The sequence below is a fragment of the Rattus rattus genome, chromosome 9, assembly GCF_011064425.1.
Source record: "Rattus rattus isolate New Zealand chromosome 9, Rrattus_CSIRO_v1, whole genome shotgun sequence".
In the NCBI taxonomy this organism is placed as follows: Eukaryota; Metazoa; Chordata; class Mammalia; order Rodentia; family Muridae; genus Rattus; species Rattus rattus.
In genome coordinates this window covers 78,439,780-78,451,359 of record NC_046162.1, presented here as the reverse complement: position 1 = coordinate 78,451,359, position 11,580 = coordinate 78,439,780, and the positions used below count along the sequence as shown (strand labels likewise).

The following is an 11,580-nucleotide window of genomic DNA, read 5'->3' as shown; positions in this document are numbered from 1 at the left end:
AATGTGTGAGTTTAGTAGTGGCTGAAGGAGGGCATCCAGCTTTCTGGCCATGTTACAGATTCTCTCTAACCTCTCCGTGAGGCTTCAATCTCCCCTTCTGTCTCTCTTGCTGTACTTTGGAGAGCACGTGTACTGATAAGATTACAGGAAGGCCGAAAGGAAGGTTAGGAAGATGCAGGTTAGTAGAGGAGCTTGGAGAGGTTACCAGTGGTTGTTGAACAAGCACAAGGACCTGAGTTTGGATCTCCCCAGGACTCGTGGAAAAAGCTGGTTATGACATCAGACACCTCTAAGCCAGTGCCGGAGGAGGGACAGAGGTAGGAGGATCCATGAGAAACATTGGCTGACCACTGTAGCCGAGATGGCAGTCTCTGAGTTCGGTATGAGACCTCAAAATCTAAGAGGGAGAGTTATGGAAAAAAGTCAATGTGACTCTTGCTTGCACAAGAGTGAGTGAATTGGAACACGCGCACAGGGGCGATAGGGCAGGGATTACTTCCTACGGAAACAAAATGCAACATACATCGTAACTCCATAGAAGGCAATACAGATAAAAGAACACATACACTGATTGGATTTCATGGTAACTGAAACAAATTAAGTAGTGATCTGGATGATATTAATCTGTAGCTTCTTTGGCTCTTTTAGTTCTTAGAATTCTCCAATGGAATATTTTTTTTTCTTGGAGTCAATCTTAGTCCTTCAGACCTCACCAAAGAAGCATTTAAAGCGGATGGGCTCTATTTTGTTTCTATTGGAGCCAAATTCACATATTAATTGACATCCCAGACCCTGGTTTTTTTTTTAATTATTATTATTATTGTTATTTTCCATGCGCAGTAGGAAGAAAGCACATATGTTCTAAGTTCAAGCTTGGGAATGGGATGTTTGGAGTTCCTGAAGTCATTCTTCAGCCTCCGCATCCTAAATCCTTCCCCCTCCCTCCTGGCTGCCCGTGTGTAGGGAACATTGCTGCAAGGTGCCTCTAACATGAGCGTCAGCTCACATCCTTTCTGTGAGTTCCAGAAACACAAATTAGCCAGTGTTGGCAGAAGATTAGGGACAGCTCTTTAAGCAGTCTTTCATTTTGCAGTTTTATTTTTCCATTCATCTTGCCAAGAGCGTATCTCTGTCCAGAAGTTTCTCCTCTTTTCTCATGTTAGTTTTCTTTCCCCTCCCAGATCCAACTGTGTCTTCGGCGATGTCTCCTGGTATTTCTTATTCCCCACATGTTCTTACGTCTTCTTTCATCTTGATACTCTATCTCTTATTTTTGAAATCTTGGCCGGGAACAAAAATGATGTTTATAAGTTAGGACAAGCCCATGAAGTAGGTAAATGCCCTGATTTTCTAAATGAACTTCACTTATTACTTAGGGTTTTTTGAATCCTATGGGTTAAAGATGTGAGACAAAATATAATCCATTACCAAATTTTGATCACATATCTTAATCCTAGTGGTAATATCCTCTTCTCAAAAGGCACAAAACTATCTGTGAGACGTTATAGCTGTCTTCCACATTTATCTATTTTAAAAAGTCTCAATGCTCCCTAGAACACACTGTTGCAATGTCTGCATATAGTTACCTCACTAACGTAAGTATACTACTTTCAAAATTCCTAATGTGTATAGGAAAGCTCCAGTAGAATTCTTCTGTTGGCCAATCGCTTCTTTGAATCTCTGAGTATCTGGCTTTCCTCTAGTCGAACACATAACACAGAAATCTTAACCTTCCTAGCATCAGGCAGGAGAAAAGCCAGAGCCCATCAAACTCTGACTTTCCATGGTCCCCATTTCCCGAGGTTCCCAGAGCAGGTCTTGGTTTTTTTCTTGTTTACAATTTTCAAGCCTTGAAAGTCTCTTTATTATCAAAGGCCTCACCATTTACGCACAGGAAGGATGACTGCACAGCCCTGGGGTCTGTGGTTAACCTGTACTATTTGGGTATGTCCAGGGAAGGAGGGAAGGCCAGCGGTTTGGGTCCAGTGGAAACCCTTTCTAGTGACCCGTAACTTGGATGGTTTGTTGTGATATTTTGTATCATTAGCTTAAATCTTAAAGTTGAAACATTGTAAAAACAGTATCTTCCCGAGTCTTCTATGAAATTGGTATATCCTTTGCTCACCACTAAGGCATCTTGATAGTTGATCTTCTTAGATACAGTTTCAGATGCACTTTTTCCCTTCTTAACCTCAAAACAAGCTTACTCATGTCCTGATCAACTTCAGAAACATCTTTCCTTAAGTCTTGATTGTTGTTTTCATTGTTTTAGAAGAGAAAGAGTTTCTGTAGAGAAAAATGCTCCAAAAGATTGATATCCAACAACTATTTTCCTCTTCGATGTTCTGTTAGCAATATCAGGGCCTAATTCAATGATAAAGTATATAAATGTAGGAGCTGGTTGGGATGGCCAGACCACTAACATGTTTAAAACTACTATGTTTTAAACGTGTTAGTGGCCTAGAAATATGGGGAACTATTAAGGTTGAGATTAGAGTTTTATTTCCAGTTGACTGCTAATGGCTTTCTATTTGTCCTCTGGGAAACATTTTTGCTAAGTACATGACATTGTAATAATTGTTAGGTCCCAGAACCTCTAAATTCTGTGTGATTTCTCTCTCCCAGGAATCAAGACACATAGCCTCTTCAGTCTTTTTCTCTGGATAATTACCAAGCACATGATGTGTGACCTTTCAGCTTCCAGAGTTCTCTTCCTAAGGTAGCTCTTTCTTCACAAGTCAGATGGAAGGTGACCTTGACTTAAACCTTTACTTTCATGTGATTAATAGCACTTAGGTTAGGGCAGGTGAAGCTAAAATCCATCCCTTCCCCGATGCAGAGAAACCTATCAGGGCAAGGAATCTCTATACGCTTGGAACTAAAGAGTTTGTCTTTTCCACCAGGGCTCCATTATAGCTGCCCCTGACTATGAAACTAATTCTCCTAATACAGCTCTCATCGGAAGGATAATTCATCCCTGTTTCCTTTTCTTGAACCTGGCTTTTTTTTTTTTCTTCTGAATACACCGTATTTGTTGTTTCCTACTTTGTGTATATGCATTTGTGCCTGTGTAAGTTTATGTGTACCATATGCATGCAGGAGCCCATGGAGGCCAGAAGAGGGCATTGGGTTCCAGATCTTCGGAACTGGAGTTAGAGGCTGTTGTCAGTCAAACTGAACTCCTCTGCAAAAGCAGTCCGTTTTCTTAATGGATGAGACAACTCTTCAGCCCTGGAGCTGCCACTTTCTAAAGCCTCAAGAATAATGTCATTTGAGCTTCATTTCATAAAAGTGACTCTTAGAGAAGAGGTCTTTTTTATCATCAAATTCTCTGCCTGAATTCTGCCTATGAGGACGAGGGGAAGGAGGAGGAAGAAAGAAACTTAAGTCACTCCCTTTGCTGTAGTGAAGTGTTAGGATGGTAATATAGGCCTTTACTACTCCCAGCTTGGCTTTGAGACTATAATAAAGCCATATATAACTCCTTGCTCAAGAGAGACGAAACTTAAATTTAAGTAAGATGAAATGGTTTCATGGATAAGCGCTACTAGGGTATACCTGTGGGGTTAGGCTAGACAGTGAGGAAGAGGAAAATAATTGCTTTGATTCAGATTAGCTGCACTCCGTTTCATCCAGTGTGCTCTACTCTTAATGTTTTCCAGTCCTCCCAACTTTGACCTTCCAAATGGACAAAATCAATTCTCCACTCGAGGTTGGGGTGTTGGTCCTTCACCCCAGGAAAGGGTTCACATTACAAAGATGAGGAGCTATTTCAGATACTATGAAAAAATGAACGAACAAAACAGCCCTGTGACACCTATGCCACTGAGGAGAAAGAGACAGGACGGTCTCTGAGGATTGCTGCCCTATTAGTCTAGTTTCATTGTTGATGTCGTTAGCTGCTTTAGTGAAAGACCATATTTTGGAAATGAAAGAAAGAATAGAAGAAAACATTTAACGTCGACTGCTGCCTACATGCACGCACACACACACATACATGTGCACACAAGAATATATACATAATCCTACAACACACAACTATGTATACTTAGAGGGGGTCTAGAAAAATGCATAATTTAATGATTGCAATTTTGACACATCTTTTACTTACAACAGAGCCACTACGAACGTTTTTAATGGTAGGTCTATTATTCAGTTTTACACAGGCATTTTAAATATTGTCCTTTCTCATTCACTAAATCCATTCCTCTATACTCTATTACCCAACCCTTACATCCTTGTGAGAAAGTAGAAGAAAACAGCTGATGCTTTTTACAAGTAGACACATTAGGTTTCAAGATGCGACAGTCACATCTCCAAGGTTGCTTATATATAAAATGGGGAGCTATATATTATAGGTTAACATATTTTCAGTATAACTTATTCTAATGATTTTAAAATTAGGAGCTGTAAGTACATGTCTTAAAACATCCATGTACTTTTTTTTTACTCATCCCTTGCTCTTAGGGGTAGGAAGAGGACATTTAAATCATCTTGGTAATTATGTTCACAACCTGGAGTTAATCAGAAAACAAAACAAAATCAACCAAAAAACAATAGTTATTCTCCACAACTGAACTGACTTAAGACATAACAAGGGGAATGGAAAATGTGGGACTATCCTGACAGATAACTTTGTTTGCCAACCTACAGGCAGATCAGGATCTAAGAGGCTTAACCTCCTGGAAAATGAAGAGAATGATTCCAACTGTAAATTTAGAAAAGAAAGAAGAAAGAAAGAAAGACTTTTGAAAGTAGGCCACTACAGATCAGTGACATGCTCCAAATACAGAAGTCAATAAGGAGACTAGAATTAACCAGACTCTAGGTATACTTTCTAAGGGATCTAAAAGTAATCTGGATGTGCCAAAACCCCTACTTTAGTCAGTGGCATAAAAATTCTATATAAGTTGACCGGTTTCAAATTCTCTCGCTGAGTTTACAGCAATTAAAACCCACCGAAATGCACGGGGCTGCAATATAAACACAGGTATATAAACATGCATGCATTAAATGTCTTCACCAGTGACCAAAATGTTAAATCCATTTTATGAGAAGTTGGTTTTCCAGCCATCAAGTGGCTGTAAGATTGTAAATGTTAAATGTTTTTACAGGTTGCTGTTTTCCCAGCTGCTGAGACATTTAACAACTCTCTCTCTCTCTCTCTCCTCTCTCTCTCTCTCTCTCTCTCTCTCTCTCTCTCTCTCTGCCTCTCATACACACTTGCTTTTCCAGCTGTTAAGCCTCTCTGCACATTTTTATGATTTTTTCCCTTTTCCTCTTCCTTGCTAAATCTATTTATATTTTACACACAAAAGCAAGTGCAAAATTATCTTGGCATCGTCTGACTTTTATTTTTATTGAATTTTTTTTTGTAAAAAAAATACAAATAAAAATTCCATCCCTGTTTCAGGGCCTTCCAGAAAGTAGGGGCTGTAGTTATAATGAATCCAAGATGAGCGTTACACGTTCATTTCAGAGTTTAGATACCGCAAACGCAACCTCACTGTGGTACGTTTGATGGAGATGATGTCCTTGTGGTGTTTCCATCGGAAATAGTGCACTTGTGGTATTTTTTCAATGGAAAAACCATTACTGTAACGTTACTGAGTAGTGCAGGAAACCCTGGCTGGAAGCTTTTAAAGGACAGCCAAGGGAAGCAGAGGGAGGCCGAGGGACTGAGTTAAACTAAAGCAGCACTGGGCTCACAGCAGGGTGCTGATGAGGTTTTCTTTGGCAATTAAAAGCTAAGGCCCTCACTACACTATCTACTTGTCTGTCTGTCTGTATATCTATCTATCTGTCTGTCTATATACCTACATATCTACCTATCTGCCTGCCTGTCTGTATGTCTGTCTATCTATCTATCTATCTATCTATCTATCTATCTATCTATCTATCTATCTATCTATCATCTATGTATCTATCATCTATGTATCTATTTATGTATCTATCTATGTATCTATCTCTATCTATCTATTTATCTCTATCTATCTATCTATCTATCTATTTATCTATCTAATCTATCATCGCTCTATGAATCTATCTACCTCCTATCTATCTATCTATCTATCTATCTATCTATCTATCTATCATCTATGTATCTATTTATGTATCTATCTATGTATCTATCTATCTCTATCTATCTATGTATCTATGTATCTATCTATCTATCTATCTATCTAATCTATCATCGCTCTATGAATCTATCTACCTCCTATCTATCTATCTATCTATCTATCTATCTATCTCTATCTATTTATCTATCTAATCTATCATCGCTCTATGAATCTATCTACCTCTAATCTATCTATCTATCTATCTATCTATCTATCTATCTATCTATCTATCGGCAGAAACCAGAAATTCTAATTAGTAAATGATTTATGAAAACAATGCAAAAAGGAAAGTAAAACTGATAATATCAAAGCTGCCTGGATGGAGGAGTGCACTGTACTTCTGTCCTGTTTCCCCTTCATGAGCTCTAGGAAAGATGCTCATGGTGTATGTATGGGTTGGGGGGGGGACCCAATAGCTGTTTAAGGCCAAAGATACAAGGAGATATTTAGAAGTGCTTTCTACTCAAGTATGAGCCTAGAAGGTTCTTTCGTGACCCAGATTGGGTCATGACCTAGGAGACTTTGCTGACATTGGATAGAGCTCAGTGGTTTTCCCTATTTATCTGAATTTCTGGGGAGAAGGAAGTTCATGTCTGCTGGGAAGATGTTTGGCCATGTATCACCAATGTCTGGCTTCTTTGTACACTTGGCGTTATGATCATGTTGTTCCCTCCTCTTGCTGGGAAACTCTTCCCTTGTCTACAATCCTCTTAAAGTCCAGCCAAAGTTATAGCATTTCCAGGGTTGTTAGAGCCATGCCAGGCTAGGTATGGCTGCCCTACAATAGGTCAATTAAAGGGACGAGTAAGAGTAAAAAGCAGAGAAAGGAGATTTGTCCAACATGGACATTAGAAGGAAGAGCAGCGTCACAGTGACCCATGAAGTACATATACAGGATCCTCGCGTGAGGTTTTGGTTTAGAGGACCAAAGTTATATGCCATCGTGAAATCCTGGTACAGTCCTATCCATCACTGTGTGGCTTGAAAAATGGTAATATGAGTTGCCATGACTGTGTGATATGGGATCTTTTCTGGGAGAAAGGTGCCTCCTCCAAATGGCACCAGGCTTCAGCCTTTCTCTTCTCACAACACAAAACTTCTGGGGGAAATTCTGATTCCTTGGGATCTGTTGCTTCTGTAGTCTAATAGGAGAAGAGATAGCACCTGTGTCTCCCGTAGTAACATCTTTGCTGTGGACAGAAGAATTGCAAAGCTTCTCTTATTCACTGGGTTAACAACGGCAAGGTCGACGTGTCTGTGTGAGAGTTAGCATCTCATGCTATCCTTCTACCCTCTGCTTTGTCAGCAGTATTGACAACAGGTGCCGGGCTTCTTATTTGTCTGCAAGGTCGAGCGCAGCATAGAACACACTGTGCTCATTAATTATCCGTTGCCCGAAGTAAAGCAAACATGGTCTGACTTCTGCCTGCCATGCAAGCTCAACTTGAAAACAACAGATCCCGGGAGGGTCACTGCTTGCTTCTTATGCACACTGTAGTCTTAGAAGGACCCCTTTCTGGGGTCCTGATTCTTCTTTAAATTCTGACTTGGGGGTGGTGCTGGTGAGGTAGACAACTTTGAAGTTTCCTCAGAAGTAGATCTCTGTTCAAGCCATCTGAAGGAGGAAACGGAAAAGTGAACAAAAGAATATGTGTATGAGTCGTTTACAGAATTGACCTGAAAATAACACCCATACCTACCACCATTTTTTCTCCCTCACAACGAATGCAGTTAATGGGCTTATAGCCCAACATTCTATTTCCCAAGATTCACATATTGAAAACCTAACTGAAGTATCTCAAGGTTTTAATACATTTGGACATAGGGGCTTTGAGAAAGTAGTTATATTAAAATGAAGCCATTCTATTGGGACCTAATCCAAAGAATGGCTGTCTGTATCAAGAAAAGGAAATCTGTACAGAGAGGGACATGGAAAGAAAAACACAGGGAGATACAGGGAGACTGCCCTCCACAAGCCAAGAAAAGAGACCTCAGAGGAAGCCAGCCACTTCAATATACAAATGCTACCCTGGGTTGGAGATATAATTGTAGCAGTGTGTGTGTGTGTGTGTGTGTGTGTGTGTGTGTGTGTGTGTGTGTGTATCCTTGTTTAAAGCACACTAAGGTTTTAAGGTGCTTGAGAGATGATTCAGCAATTAAGGACATCTTTACTCAGTCTTGCAGAGGACCATGGTTCAGTTCCCAGGGCTCACTTGGCGTACAGAACCACCCATAACTCAAATTGCAGGGGTCCGAATCTTTTTCTGAATTCTGCCAGCTCCGGCATTCAGGTGGTACACAGATATACGTTCAGGCAAACACATAACACAACACACACACACACACACACACACACACACACACACGACACACGCACACATGAATTAAAAATACAGAGTTTTTTCCTTTCCACCGGGGCAGCCATCTTCCAGTAACTCGCCAAAATGATGAACACAAAAGGAAAGAGGAGAGGTACTCAGTCTATGCTCTCTAGACCTTTTAGGAAACATGGAGTCATTCCTTTGGCCACATTCATGCGAATCTACAAGAAGGGTGATATTGTAGACATCAAGGAATGGGCACTGTTCAAAAGGAATGCCCCTATAAGTGTTACCACGGCAAAACGGAAGAGTCACAATGTCACCCAGCATGCCGTGGGCATCATTGTAAATAAGCAAGTTAAAGGCAAGATTCTGGCCAAGAGGATCAATGTGTGGATTGAGCACATCAAGCACTCAAAGAGCAGAGACGGCTTCCTGAAGCGGGTGAAGGAGAATGATCAGAAGAAAAAGGAAACCCAAGGGAAGGGCACCTGGGTCCAGCTGAAGCGCCAGCCCGCGCCACCCAGAGAAGCCCACATCGTGAGGACTAACGGGAAGGAACCTGAGCTGCTGGGGCCCATGCCATACGAATTCATGGCCTAATGTACACAAAGGAAAGAAAGGACCTGGACCGCAAACTGTTTTCCTTAGGTTGAAGTGAGGTGTCTTCTCCCTGAAAGAAAATGTTAAAGCAAATTTTCATTGTCTTTGCTGCTCAGATTTTACTAATTGTTCTTCTAAATGATATTGCTTAGTGTGCAGAAAATAAACTCTTGATTAGAAAATAAAAAATATAGAGTTTTAAAATAAATGAATAAATATTAAACTGAGGAATTGGACCCTTGGCTGAGGGCCCCAGGGAGGCTGCACAGTACACACTGCAGTGACCCCAGCCTTTGTAGCACTCACACTTGCAGTGTAGCCGCCATCACTGGCTGCTTGCTCACATTTATACTAACAGGTGGAGGGGAATGTTAAGTCCGAAGCCATTCCAAGCCCACCTTCGACAGGCTTTCAATACATGTGGTGACATTGGCCTCAAACACTGCCTTGTAAAAATAGATCTGTTTCTGCCACCAACTTCTAATGTAAAAATCACATGGTGCGGGAAGTTGATTTTCCATTTTGAAAAAATGTACAGAGGATCAGAGGACATTTATTGGGCATTTATAAGACACAGGGTAGATACGGTTTTCAAATACTGTCAGGTAAGTTTCTTTCTAGGCCAGGACTGGGTATTACAGGTTGCTTCACACGGAAGTCCCTTGGGACCATCGATCCTCACACCTCCCTGCTGACTCCTTTCACTTAATAAAGGGTTTTATTTGCAGATGGCATTTTCCAAGATGAGATCTGAGGATGTCAATGATGTCAAAGTCCCTTGGGCATTTTCAGAATGATAAAATTAGTCTTCTGGTGTCCACCTCATTTGCCCTGAGCTTCCTTCGGTGGTAACTTTGAGGGACTTTTAACAAGGACACGATGTGGCTGTATTAAACCCCGCTTAGGGAAAAGGAAGTCTGTGGATGTGTTCATGCTATCCAAGGTTATAAAAGACAGGTATGAATTGTCACAGTAGCTGTGGTAGCTTTCACTGCTGTGTCGGAATTCCCCAAGGCAAGTAACTTAAAAGAGGGAAGACGAAGTTTTGCTTATGGTTTCGGTTCATGGGCAGCCGACTCCTTAGCCTGGGTAACACGTAATGGCGGACGGTGTGACGGAGTAGAGATGCTCACCTCATAGCAGCCATGAAAAACAGTAGAACTGTCAAAAAGGGAGCCATACAGAAGAGACAGCCTTCTAGGGCAGGCAATCTAGTAAGCCACGCTCTCCGCCCTGTGCTTCTCTTATTTCCTACCACCACCCTAGCAACAACACCAGCAGCCTATGTGCCCATCGCTGTATTCAGCCATTAGTCTCCCAAGACCAGTGGCTTCCTGGTGACCAGTCTTTAATGCATGAACATTCAGGGTTTAGTTTAGATTCAAGCCACAACAGTCAGTTTTCTGGGTCTTTCCTTTCAATGGATGAAGGGACAAAGGGATTGAAATAGAAGTAACAAGGCTTTAATTGAAAAGTTTTTGGTGTCCATGAGATGTTAAGTGGATGTGAGAATTCATTACTCTATGCATTAACTCTTGTAATATTCATAATTTACCTCATTATGTAATCATAATATAAGTAATAATATAAATCACTTCATTTTTTTTACTCTCTAATGCATGAAACACATGTATGCATGTGTATGCACATATGTATTATGTATGTATATATACATGGTACATATGTATATACATATACACATTTACTTCATTACATAATTTACCCAATAACATAAATTACTTCATTAATTTATTCTCTAATTCATGAAACATATATATGTATGTGTGCATATATACATTATGTGTATATATGTGTACACACATACGTATGATATATAATCCACATGTCTATCTATCTATCATTTATCTATCTAACATTTATTATCTATCTATCATTTATCATCTGTCTGTCTGTCCATCCATCCGTTCATCTGTCTATCCATCCATCTGTCTATCTGTCCACCTGTCCATCTGTCTGTCATTTACCTACTGCTAGGAAATGCAGAAGTAAAAAATGATTCTGAAACCAACAAAGATTGATGCACAGAGAAAATGTGGTTGGAACTGAGCCCCAAAGCAGTATGGTATAAATTAGTGGCATGATTTTCGGAAGGTTACTTGATATAAGCCTCAAAGATACAAGCTCTACGGCCAGACTTCTGGGGTTGGAATCTCAGCTCTATCAACAACTGTTGTACCTAACAACACATGAAGAGTCTCTGCTTTTTATTTCTTTATTTATACAAAGAGGGATGAAAATAAATAGATCCTGTCACATTGGTGATTTGAGAAAATTAGCCAGTTAATTCCCACAAAGCACGGCGTACTCATTGTATGACTTAATCTAATCATGTGGCTTGGTATACCCTTGCTCTGTAAGATGCAGGGAATAATACATGCCTGTAATATTGTATGCGGTCAAAATGAAGGAAAACATCCAGACTGATTAATCAGCGCACATGGTAACTGTGATGTGGACTAAACCAACAGGTATTCTTCTAACTGGCGCCAACGACCATAACAACTACATAAATCTAA

General features: G+C 40.3%; 1 pseudogene; it reads left to right on the top strand.

Moving 5' to 3' along the window:
• Nucleotides 1-8,563: 8,563 nt before the first annotated feature.
• Nucleotides 8,564-9,043, top strand: LOC116910563 (annotated as a pseudogene).
• The last annotated feature ends 2,537 nt before the right edge of the window (nucleotides 9,044-11,580 follow it).